Below are 13,951 nucleotides of genomic sequence, written 5' to 3' on the forward strand. Positions count from 1 at the left end.
TCCTCAAGGACAAAATTTAAAACTGATAGTCTGGCTGGTTTATTTTTTCTCCTATACAAAAACAGCACATCTTTAATATTTAGTTTAGTTTAGTTTAGTTTGGACATTTTATTACATTTGGAGTCCTCCTGAGCATGTACACAGGGAAGTCATCCAGCTCTGTCCTTTCACCACAGACTCTCTAAATGGCTCATTTAGCTCCCGGTGGCAAACTTTGAAACTGCGATCTGGCACTCCAGTAACTCCAGTATCACCGTTATCAACAGGGACTAAAGAGGCTCTACTGTGTCAACACTAATCGCAGGAGTCAAAATGAGTCATACACTACAAAACACCTAACTGTCCTCTGTTAACAAATCTCCCAGTTATGACAAAATTGAAGGCACTCAGAGAAAGTGACGCAGGCTGTGCTTTTATTTCAAACACAACAGGATGTGCTGTAGTACCTTTTGTTTAGAAGATCAGACACGACTTGCAGCATAGTATGATTGTTTTTGAAGTACTAATTAAGAGTTAGTAATATGCAATAAACAATTCAAGTTTAAGGTGAATAATACCGCCTGGGCAGATAAAGCAAACATACTGCAGCTCCGTTTAGTGAATAATTTATGAAGGATTTATCAGGTTATTAATGCAAGGTCTATGGTTTTTCCACAGTTGGTTTTTAAACTCTCCATTTGGCTTTTGGTGATTGAATCACCACAAATTAGATGTAAAAAGTGAAACTCTCAAGTCTCGACAAAACATTAAAAAGTAAACTTCATGAATAAGCCCGGAGAGCAAGAGCTGGATGGGCAGGAAGAGGAGAAAGATGATGTCGAGGTTTATTTTCAATAGGCTGAGTCCCTGAGAGCTACCGAGCCTCTGTCAACAAAAGTCTTCAAACTTTTCCATAACGTATCCTCCATCGGAGAAAGCAAACACAAGTATTGGGTAACGTATTCCCCCTGACTTCCGACAGCTTTGTCTCCATGGCAACTAATCCGCAGGCTGTAGCAGTAAAGAAGTACCTTGTGAACTTCTCAATGAGAACAAGTCACTGTGACGCAGGCCTAGATAGGAACACAACAAATGGGTGCAAAATTAGGCATTTTGTCCTCCATCACTTCCCTCCTATGTGTGTGTAAATGCCTCCAATTTAAAGTATTCCAAAAAGACAACATTTGGTGGTGGTGGTGGTGGTGGTGTGTGTGTGTGTGTGTGTGTGTGTGTGTGTGTGTGTGTGTGTGTGTATGTGTATGGGTGTGTGTGTGTGTAGGTTTTAGCCAGGATGGCGCGCAGACATTACAAAGAGTATAGTAATCAAGGCAACAAAGGCCTCTACATGAGGGTTGATTACAGCGCTGGAAGCGTCATGGCTAACAGTGGCTAATGACGTGTGACATTAGCCACTGTGAGTTGATCGGGGACATAATTAGATGAATAATTTTAAATTGGCATGCAAAACAAGATATTCTAGTCAGCGTTCGTTTGACGCTGCCTTTCAAAAACAAAATATGTCAAATTAAGAAAATCCATTAATGAGTACTACTGCTGCTTCTACTGCTCAAAGCAATAATAAAAATAAAATGCTAAAAAGATGCCACACTATGCCCTCAGGGGGTTTTCACAATCAGGATTTTCTTACTAATCGTGACAGAATAAAGCAGTGCTGACGGTAGAAGTTCAGCTTACAATGCTCGTTTTCTTCACTGACAACTTCTGAAAAATACAACCCCCCCCTAACGTCACCTGAAATAGATTGAATTAGGACGTATTTCTGTTATCTACACAAACTAACTCATAATTGTTTGTCAGTTCTTTTTAGTTCATATTTGTTTACAAATGAATTAAAAATGAAAAGCTGAAATGTTTTGAGGCAATGGTTGTCCAAACACTTTCATTCATATTTGGGTGCACCCAATTTGCCTTAAAGGTCCCATGACATGGTGCTCTTTGGATGCTTTTATATAGGCCTTAGTGGTCCCCTAATACTGTATCTGAAGTCTCTTTCCCGAAATTCTGCCTTGGTGCAGAATTACAGCCACTAGAGCCAGTCCCACAATGAGCTTTCCTTAGGATGTGCCATTTCTGTGTCTGTAGCTATTGAGGAGGAGAGGGGGGCAAGGTGGAGAGGGGGGGGGTGCGGCCTTGACCAACTGCCACTTTGCTCGTTTGAGGTAACGTGGCTCCTTATGACATCATAAGAAGCAAGAATCCAGATCGGCCCATCTGAGCTTCAATTTGCTCAAAGGCAGAGCATGATACCCAGGGCTCGGTTTACACCTATCGCCATTTCTAGCCACTGGGGGACCATAGGCAGGCTGTGGGAACTCATATTAATGTTAAAAAAACCTCATAAAGTGAAATGTTCATGCCATGGGACCTTAAATGTTTTTTAGACTCTCTGCAACTTGAATTAGCTTGTCAACTTGTGTAACTTGGCTGGATATGCTTTAAAATAAGACACAAAATGTATGATGGCAATGGTTGAAAGGAAGAGTCAGAGTCAACAAAACATTAGAAACAAAAGTTTTAAAGAGCACAGCAGGTGGCATCATTACGAAACAGAAGCCACAACTACATTGTTACTTCTTAGTGCAAGTCTTCCAAACAAACAACCAAGAAAATAGGGCCTACATAGGTCGGGCAACAGATAAAGATCAGAACAGAACTGCACAGAGTCTCTTTGATGCAGTAGAAAATCTTGACAAAAAGACAGCAAACATTTTCTTTGTCAAATGTGGGCTGTAAAGAGCAGCCATGCCACGTGAAGACTTCGAAATAGCAGATGGAGTCTAAAAGCCTGCTGCAACGCTGTATAATTAACATTATAATAAAAATCGATCTAAACTTTTTAGCTGTTGTGCAATAGCTGCATAATACAGAGACAGGGAACATCGTTTTTGTAATTCACAATACATTCATTACTCTTCTCTCAGATAACTGAAGGCACAAATGAACTAGATTCCACTAGATTCTTGCTCTAAAAAGTAATTAATTCTTCCAAGGACATCCATTAGACTTAGACCAAAATCTTTCCAAATAAAAAAAAATCTAATAGAATTTGATCAATTGTAAGTTTGCAGCCAAAATCTAACCTTACTAAAAAAAAAAGTGCTAGAAATAAAGAAAAAACATTCCAGGAGTTTTGGGCACTTTGAGGCAGCAGGAACAAGCTGTGAACATAACACCGTTACATTACAGGCTGTTCTCATGAACCATTTGTTTCATATAGCTACCAAAAATAATGCAGTGTAGAAATACAAACACAGAAACACAGGACTTTGACCCAGGAAACGGGTGTTTGTGTCTCGGGAGTACTACTTAAGGGGGTCGGTGTTTTAATCCAAACCACAAACTTTTTTCTAATCTTAAAGGTGCAATATGTAATATTGTGTGTAATACTGGCAGCTAGCGGTTAAAATAGTTACTGCACTACCAATTCAAAATACTGGAGAGTCGTCTCCCCCGCCCCCTCCTGCTCAGACTCGAAGTTCACGGGGGTTGCCAGGCTGAGACCGCAGCATTCACAACAATGTAGCTGGACGCTTTTCTCACATAGCCAGACATTACTCCACAGCACAGCAGAGTAGCTAACGTTAGATGCTGGCTATATTGACAGTCATAAAAGCCCGTGCTCACGTGGAGCTCTGTAACCAACTAACAGACACACTTTTTCGGCTTAAAATTACAGTATGAACCGCTAAAAACACAACAACCTCACTGTCCTCTCCACACGCCAGTCAGGCACACTTCCTCGGCTTAGAATTACAATACAAAACGCTAAAAATACCACTACCTTGCCGACGGAACACACTTCATTGGCTTAGAATTACGGCAACAATCGCTAAACACACTGCAAACTCATAGTCTCCTCTTTCCGATTTACAGCCCCCCTCTCGTGGCTTAAAATAACTCACCGTTGTCGGCTCCAGCAGCTGAAGAGGCTACACGCTGTAAACAGCCATGGGCCGCTTGCCTGGTCCTCCCGGTAACGTTAACAGTTAGCAGGGTTAGCATGGCGGCGTTTGCCAGGACCAGTCGGGATCACTTTACTGGCTATGTCTCAATTGTTTTTGCGAGTAACCAACTCGGTTACTCTAGCTATATAATTCAATGTGAGTACACAAATGTTGAAATGACAAAAAAATGCCCATCCCTAGTAGCTGTGATAAATTAGCGTGGAGCTAATGCTTACCGGTTCAGGAGAAAATAAGCCAACTCTGCGTCCTTTTGGGCTCTAAGCTGTCTCCATCTTTCAAATACATCTCCAATATTTACCAGGGGGTTGTTACGTCTCTGGTCACGCAACTGTTAGAAACATGCTGTTTTCATTTTTTTATGTCATGTAGAATCTATCTCCGTTGATCCTGTTCGTTTGTTTGCTGCTTTCATGGCTGTACTAACGTTACAGCTGTAGCGCGCTGGGTTTACGTTTTTACAGGTATATCTGGCAACCCGGCCTGCTTGTCAAACTGGGCCATTGATAACAACACACAGATCAAAACATAAACATAAATTCCGTCACGGAATGTAAATTTCAAAAAGAAAAAATACTGAAATTAGCATTGTTGTCAGAAAAGATAGTATTTCAGTTTAACATGTTTCCTTAATATCTGATGAGGCATTGGTGTCATTTTTGGATTTATTACAGTACAAATATTACATATTGGACCTTTAACTAGTCATTTTGGTGCCTAAATTTGACGATCATGTGACCGGTCGTCATGTGACCGGTCGCCAGCGGTCGTCGTAATGTCATACGATATCATACAAATTGTGCAAAGGTTTCCGTACGATGTCATTTGAACCCGTTTAAGAGAATGCGTTGCGTATCCTGTTGTTGTTATGGCTTGTTAGCAAACAGTTACCTATTTACACATTAGCATTCACTGTTGTGTTTCTGGCTATATGATGAATTTAAGTCCAATTATCACTCTCTTAACTCTATTTTTGGTCTCCACCAACTCCAGCGGGAAATAACGGAGACTTTAGCTGCTAAATGCTCCACTATGTTCACCAGCTCTTTCCTAACTGCTTTGGGCAGCTGTTCGGTCCTAAGCAGGTAGTGTACAGTGGGTTTTTAGAGTGACAAAATGACTCTGATGAGAGTGGTGAGATAGAACCAAACAGTAAAGTTCGGGGCAGTAAAATCTAAAACCGATTTATTATTCATTGTTAATATAAAAGTACTGAGCTTTAAAGAGCAATTTAACACAAAATCTTGGGATTTTTGTACTTGTTTTGCTGACCCCCAGTGATATCACTTCTCACAATGTTACATTGAAGTGTGGTACAGGCAGGGGCGTAGCACCAGACCCTGGGCCCTATGCATAGGCAGTCCTGATGTGCCCCCATGTTCCTCAACATATTGCTAATTATAGACATTATAGCCTATTAATTTAAAAATTAAACATGTTTTAAATTAGGCTATTACAATGGTGTGTTATATGCAAACAGCATTGCTAATGTAGTTTATTTATTTAGCCTTTACCTCAGATTACATGTATAACCAAATTATCATTTGAAAGTGTATGTTCTGCTCTTTATATGGGTTGTCTCAGTTTGTTTTTAGCACTAACAGTCACGGAGATATTCAAGCAGTTTAGCACCATGGATTTAATTTTTTAGTTTGTGCTCACCTTTCTTTGAAAAGAAGTCAGTTACCAATTGTTTCCCCTCATTTAGTTTTCTCTCCTTCTCCTGTCTTTCTTTTCTTTTTGGTAGCATGATTTGACTTTCTTTGAGAAAGACATTTCTACAGCAGAAGTTTGCGCTCCACCAGACGCTCAAGAGTGCAGATGGACTAAACCATTTGGCGCATTAGCAAGGGGTCGGTGAGACCTTAGTCTTTTTCTGTATACAAAATGTAGTCAGTCAATCAACCAAGTTATTCAGCCAATACACTAACTTTACATTTCATCTGACATGCATTATGAAATTTAATTAGGAAATGAAAATATCCAGGTGAAATAAAAATATATTACAGACTTTTCAAGGGCCCTCTCTCTCCTTGGGCCCCGGTAATCAGTATCGGTTTTACCCCCAGTCCGACGCCCCTGGCTACAGGGTGTGTCTACCGTGGCATCAGTGTATGGATTGTTTACGGATATTAAAGGAACACGCCGACTTATTGGGACTTTAGCTTATTCACCATATCCCCCAGAGTTAGATAAGTCTATACATACCCTTCTCATCTCCGTGCGTGTCGAAACTATATAGTTCCCAGTTTATATACGGTTAGAAGATGGCTGTGTCTCATGTGACCTTGTTGTTTGTACATGCTGTGACTATACAAATCACAACATGTAAATAGGAACATCTCACTTATTGGGAGCAGTAGGCTAGTTGGAACTGGTTACCTCCAGGATCTGTGCTAGGCTAAGCTACCAGTGGGGCCATCGGACAGAGTTACAACACGCACAGAGATGAGAAAGGTATGTATGGACTTATCTAACTCTGGGGGTTACAGTGAATAAACTGAAGTCCCAATAAGTCGGCATGTTCCTTTAAGTCACTATTGACCACAGGGTATCGATGTCTGATTGCTAATGTAATTTCTTCTAATGATTTTTTTTTAAATACAAAGAGAGATAATGCATTTCAAATCATGTTTGCCTGATAAACAAGAGTCTCCCAATCATATAGAGCTCCAGCAACATGCAGTAAACAGTAAACCCAAACTGAGACTTAAAAATGTCCCCCCAGAACCATTGGTGTTATCACTGAGTAAACATTCATATTTACTACAGGCTGTGATTAACTGGAGTGCCAATTTACTTTTCAACACACAAAATGTAAAATTCATTTTATCTGTCAAATGTGTCAGATATCTCCTATTCAAGAGACCATTAAAATGATTCCAATCAGCTGCCTGAGACCACTACGTCAGATCAAAGCTAGTTGAAAGCAAACTTGGAATAAGAAACTGATTGTGTAGGACAGCTTTCCATTTAAAAAGTGAACGTGAACAAGTCTTAATACCAAATAGAGTAGCTTCAGTACTAGAATGTGTAAGTGATTGGGCGGCCGAGCCAAAAAACCCAAAATAAAAACAGGCATGAATGAATCCCATTCAAAGTCTCTGCAGTGACTTGACAATAGCTATTCACAGAGGCTCCCCATTGAGCTGCAGAAACAATGCACATGTGACTAACAGACAAAGACGAAGAAGAGCTAAAGATAATACCAGCCACAAATAGGCTGTGTCTAAAATGGGATAATTTCATAATTTCAAAAATTTTTCATTATGAGGTATTCTGTGGCGGTTATCAACAACAAATCACAGTTTACTTTGAATTCAGAGAGGCACACTGCAGGACATCATGGGGGTTTAGAAAGTTTCTAAAGGAATTGTAATTCAACTCTAGTAGACAAATGCTCTTCATTTTGAAGTCATGAAAATTGATTTTTACTCTGAGGCAATAGCATGATCTGCCTCCAGGGAGCCAGCCTCTATAAAGTTAAACTAAAGCTATTAAGATTGGCCAAGACCGGCTAGGAGTGGCTGCCAGAAATGAATGTAATGTCAAGAAAGTCAAGCTCTTACTTTGGCTGCTTGGAGAGTAAAAATATGAAACAATTCAAGAAACAAAGCATGTAGAGAGAAAGCTTTGTGAGAAATTCAAGGAAAGGAAAGCAAAGATAACTTAAACCAACAGAAATGTACAGGAAATATTATGACTTTGTGGGATGCCTGCATGTTTAAAGAATTCCCCATTCAATGCAAAATGACATGTCTAATGTAAAGATTAGTCTGCAGTTGCACCACCAAGAAGGCTAAAAAGAACCAGCTAGAGAATGTTAAATGCCTGCTGCTATTTTCATCACCTACAATGAAAACTATAGAATCTAAACAAAACATGAAATAGAATATAAAGCTTGGTTATGTCAGCCAGCAAGAGTAAATTAAAGTGGACAGGAGGGGAAGAAACATCAAGAGATGTAGTGAGGAGGAGGAAAAAAAACCTGTGTTGTATTTTTTTCTGTGTTAAACTGGGCGTGAGACTGCGAGCCAGCAGCAGTGAAAGAGTGGTGGTTATGGCTTGTGGTTTTCAAGCTGCACTAACATTACAGCAGTGCTCTCAACAAAGAAGAACAGAGGGCACAAAATAAGCCCTTCAAAATGTAAGAAGCCATGCTGGTGCCTCCCACCCTGAGAGGACAAGCGGAAAAAATAAAACAACCACCATGTGTGTGTGTGTGTGTGTGTGTGTGTGTGTGTGTGTGTGTGTGTGTGTGTGTGTGTGAGACATCAAGTCTTTGCAGTCAAGTGCCAATTATTGTCACTGTGACTTGGCTGTCAAACACACTCAGCCTTTATTTCTCTCTGTCATTGTTGAGTAGCCTAGAAATCTAGACGCACCCTATCGGAATGTAATTGTTGGCTTGCGAGCTGGAAAAACCAAATTCTGGTCAGGCCAATCACATCGTGTATAGAGTCGGTGGGCGGGCTTGACATAAGGATGTTAATTCCCTGCTACTTGAAAACAAAAGAAGATGGCTGCTGCTGCTGTCTTTGGAATCGGCTTTGGCCGCGACTCTGGAAGACTTGGAGTTAAGCACTGAAGTCATTCTTAATAAAAAATGGAAGATGTATTCTGAGTTTTGCCGACCGGATACGGCAAAAGTTGAATCTATCAACTAGCGTTGCTCTGGTTGGCTATGAGTGCAGAGGGAATTTAAAAGACAACCGTTTATCCCGCCCCTCGGATTGAGCCCTGCCAACGGTGAGTTCCCAGACCCAACATCTCGATGTGGGTCTAGCTAGTCAGGCTAATTGTTGAGGGCAGCCTTTAACAAATCTGTTCCCTACATGACCCGTATGGAAAAGGTACATTTCACATATATACAATATGTTTACAAGTATAGATTTAAAAATGTATAGGCAATATATAGGCAAGGATAACTATGTTTATTATATTGAGAATAAATAAGGAGTAAATCTATTTAAGTTGAAGTAGCACTTCCCCTTTAAACCCCGTTAACCCCATATTGTCTTTTCATACACTTAAGTTTTAAGGATTTTTTAAGGATTAAACACACAAGATATAACTATAATATAATTAGTGAGCCTTAGGTGCTGGTGGATTGTTACCATTGGACAGAACCTGTTTCTACGTGTTTCCAGTCTTTAGATAGATAAGCTTCATTAACGGACCAAAATTAAATTGGTATCAACTCTTAAGGCCTTTTTATGGTTGTGCGTAGAATCAACGTCGTACCCCTGCAGACCCCTCTGCGTCTACGCTGGACCCTACGCCGTAGCCTGACGTGCACCTCCCGAAAAATGCAACTACACGTCGCAGCGACGTCCGTCGCTCGACCGTGGCTTGGTAGCGTTCCATTTCCCCCCCCGACTCATTTCCTGGTCCTCCTTCTCCATAAACAACATGAAATCAAGGAGAGGGTTAACTTTTCCTGCTACAGATGTCTCACCGTGGTCAGAAAGCACAGGGGAGACACTTTGTTTCTCTCACTACGACTCTAGAGTCGAGTCGGTACTCGCTCTGAAGCTAATCGCCGTCACTCTCTCACTTCTCCCTCTACCACACACTCGCCCAACACACACATGCCGGCTCGACACACACACCAGCGCACAAGTATAAACACCAGGCCATTTACGTAGGCTACGGCGAAAGCTCTGCGTGGAGCCTCCGCAGGACCATAAAATGGCCTTTATTTGCAGCAAGAAAGCGAATCAGTGTATTTCCCAGAATGTCAAACAGTATACTGCTTAAAGATCATACAAAAAACAATTGTTGTTCGGTTAACAGCAGAGTCAGAGCATTCAGGACACTAAGGGCCATATTTTGGGGGATGTGGAGGTTTTGCGTGTGTCTTTTAATTTTGGTAAAGAAATCGGGTGTGGAATCAGTGAGGATATTCATTACTGTCTACATCATCATATAAAAATACCCTGCTTTCCAATACTAATTTGTGTCTGATGTGGTTTTTCTACAAAAAGTTAAACTAACTAACATTCTTGAAATTACATTTACTCTTTCTCCCTTATTAAAAAAAATACACAATCTATAAAAAAAAAACTAATATTGTTTATTTCAAAAGTTTAACTGCTGGACACAGCAAGCAAGTCTCCTACTTCTTTTTAAAGGTGTTTCAAGCCTCCAGTGCACAAAAGAACATCACACTTTTTTTTTATTGATTTATATTTTTTACCTTTATTCAGGGGAGTTTCACTGAGAGGAAGCCTCTCTTTTGCAGGAACGCCCTGATCACATTCGCACAGTTACACCCATTCACACCTGGAAGCTGCCCGGTACAACCACAGTCTGATCTGCTGGCCACTGAGCAACTCCACTGCGGTTAGGGGTTAAGAGCCTTGCTCAAAGGCACCGCAGTGGTGGTTATGACGGAGCCATGATTGGCTTTCAAACTAGCTGTGATGTCACAAATCCTGGTCGTACATACACATGTTACTGTAAACTGAGATTTAGGTGAGCACAGAGAAAATGTCCTCCTTCAGCAAAGGGACATGAATGCAGCCTTCAACTGCCGAACTCTGCACATAAATCATTCTGTACACTGAAGCTCAAACGTCACAGTCAAGGAACAATAGGCAAAACATATTTTTGAGTAGAAGGGAGGCTGTATTTAATTGATAACAGAAAATGAACATTGTATAATATACTTTGTCTTTGGGGGAGCCTGCTTCCTTTGCACTCATGCGGGCATTTTTGTCACATTTACATCATTTCAAATAATTCCTTTTGATCAGTAGGACTCAGGACTACAGCTCTGGGTGGCAGTATTCAATCCAAATGCATTTTAAATATCCAAAATATAATTTGGACATATTTGCTCTCTTACCTTGAATACTTGTTAACATAGATAATACATGTGTTACATTAGTTTTCCTGACAAAAATGGATCTAATGTTGTGTTTTTACTGTTGTATATATGTATTCTGTCCCTTAGTATGACCCAGCAGACCCATTAAAGTTTAATCTTGCAGAATATTCTGTCGAATAATTAATTTATATTGGCCTTACCTTTTAGTATCTCACATCTCCTGGTTAGAGTGTACCTTTAATTGATGTCTGCAGTGTTGCATTCCTCTAAGGTTTATCGTAGGATAACTATTTTTTCTTTGCTTCACATTTTGTTTTGGCACTACCTCTCACTGTGTACTGTACAACACCTAAAACCTGGATCACCTCGGTCCTGATTTCCCTTCTATATATTTTTCATCCATGTGCTAATGTTATTCCTTCTACCAGAGCAGGAGTAAAGATCAGAATCAGAAACAAAAAAAAAATACCCTGCATATGTTAACTATATTCTCATTCTTCTTCTTGCAGGACTAAGGAAAAGTGGGCTACGAGAACATGAGGCTGAAAACTGCAGGCATAAAATATACTGAGAGAACAAAGGGAGAGGGGATCGGCTGAAATCTGGCAAAGAAAAATGTACGGAACACACTGAGGGAAAAATTGGGTGAGTGAATTTGGATCAGAGCAGTGCACGCACGCACACAGACACACACACACACACACACACACACACACACACACACACACACACACACACCTGCAGGTGCCAGTAGAATGCAGCCTTGTTTTATCCTCCTTCAGTAGAGCCAGTGTTCAGGGCAATTATCCAGAGAGTTGCCACACCTATACAAGCCCACAAGTCGGCCACAGAGCTCTAGTTCGTATGTAACGATTAAAGCAAACCCTCGACACCTCGTCTCCCAAACATTTTCACTGCTTCCATCAAAATAGCTAGATGCCATATGCACTAAACACAGATTGAAAACTGTGTATCAGCAGCGGCTTTGGTCTTGGCCAGTGATTGCAGTCTAAAAGTGTTAACAGTGGGCAGCTGCCAGAGTCATCAGTTCAGCCATACAAGAGCTGGTGACATGTGGGAAGACATGGGAAAAGGAAGCTGCCTCCTTCTCTTTACTGTCTCTGTCTGCTCATCCTGGAATGTGTCAAGGCAGTCTGACTGTCACCATGAGCAGGAAAGTGCGGGACATTTCACCAGCAGGATTTCATTAGGTTATTTAGATAAAACATGAGCTGAGTTTATTTCTAAGGGGAAAATGTGCCCTTCAATAGTTTTATGATGTTTGATTCGTCTATCGTTGGTGCTCAGGATGTATTCAGTAATGTGATTTACGTTTGTTTACCACATTTCACAAGCTGCAGCCAACACTTGCATCTTTGATTCAACTTTAGGTTGATATTAATGAATAATTGTGTGAGTGTGAAAAGTAATGAGAAATGGCCAATACAAGTAGGGACGCTCCAATCCTCCGAATCCTTAACTTACAATGCCAATTCATATTTTATATAGTTTTTTCATCAATGTCATGATAAAATTATTTGATTCAGCTGTAAGCCACATTCATTCAACTTAATTTTAAGTGCCACAGCAATCCCTGATGCTTAATCTTGTTTTATTTGTTAATGAGTTCCACGCAGTGAGGTAGATTTTTTAATTTGAAAAAAAAGAGCAATGTTATTGGACTGGTAATTAGTATCAGCAGATAACTTTAATGTGAATTTAAAAAAAGTCGGATTTGTACTAATTACGAGTCACTGTACCCCAAATAATGCTTTGAAATGTATTCTTGTTTGACTAATGGCCAACATTACAAATCCATTCAACTAATTACGAGACGCAATGTAATGTAATGTGTCTTCATATTTATGTGGCTGTGACCAGCAAATGTTTCATGTTTTACTTGACACACACTAAACTAACACCGCATAATACAACATGCCTGCAATAAATCCTACCGTCATGAAGGTTATGAGTTTGTGCTGCTGTTGATTTGTATTGTGTTATACTGACAGGTGTTTCTAATATTTTGTTCATCACATTTATATCAATGAGGGCACACTACATAATAGAAACACCTCTCTGTATACCAGCACCACAAACTATAACCTCCAAATGACCATAAAGTTGAATCAACGCCTATTCAGAAGAGTTTTAACGAACACTTAACATTACAACCTTCATGAAGGACTTATTGCAACTGCATTAGTTTAGCTACAGTTCGTGTAAAGTGGCAACTGAGTTATTTATTCCTGTTTAAATCGCTGGAAAAAAAAGAGGGATGGGAAAAATGCCTGGAATATGCCTGGCACTACCCAGCAACTCTTTAAGAAAGGGTGTTCACTTTTAATATTTATGTGTTTCAGAATCAAAAAGAAAGATATTTTTTTTACAGTTTGTGCTGATTCTTAACAGTCGTACATGCAGAAGAGATGTACAGAAGAGAGAGATGATGCCATTTCTTGTGCACTGACAGAAACCACAATAGACCAGAATACAATGCGGCTACAAGACCTTTGAATAAGAGGCACCACTTTGACTTTTTCTCAGCTAGAAAAACACTGTATGCGGAGCTAGCGTTGATGTTTTTGGACAGCTGCTTTCAAATCCCACTGATGCAACAATAAAAAAAACACAGCACAAAACAACATGGGCTATATATAAGGAATACGAAAAACATCTTCTGAGTGAACTGTTTTTAAGATCGATCACCCCTTTAATACAGCCTGTCTGTTTTGATTAAAGTTGAGATTAATGTGCCACATGTAAAATGGAGCAGCTTCATCGGAAACAATTTAAGACCTATGCTTACCTAACATAAGGGCACATTGTATGGTAGTGAATTCCTATGCCAGCCAGCCATGGCTATGAGAAGTCAGTGAGGCCTTAAGTTCCTGTAACCCCTCCAGAAGAAAAAAAAAACTGATGGGAGGGAATAGCTTGAGGAATGGTTGGTATTCTGAAATGTTGTTCTTCTCCACAAGTTTATTTCTGTCTTTCATGGAGGTCCAGGGAAACATTTCTCATCCAATCAGAGAGCTTGATTCTCACACATCACCACATTTCCACAATCATTGTGCAACTGATTGTATAGACAACAACTTAGAAAACATACTGGCCAGTGTAAAAGAGTGTAACTTTTATGAGCAAATCATACTGA

General features: G+C 40.1%; 1 protein-coding gene across 2 annotated transcripts in view; it reads right to left on the reverse strand.

Annotated features, from left to right (window-relative positions):
- The window catches only part of tspan4a (tetraspanin 4a), a 158,061-nt gene that overhangs the window by 143,694 nt on the left and 416 nt on the right, over positions 1–13,951 (reverse strand). The window lies entirely within an intron of this gene.

Source organism: Perca flavescens, chromosome 1, assembly GCF_004354835.1.
Source record: "Perca flavescens isolate YP-PL-M2 chromosome 1, PFLA_1.0, whole genome shotgun sequence".
NCBI lineage: Eukaryota > Metazoa > Chordata > Actinopteri > Perciformes > Percidae > Perca > Perca flavescens.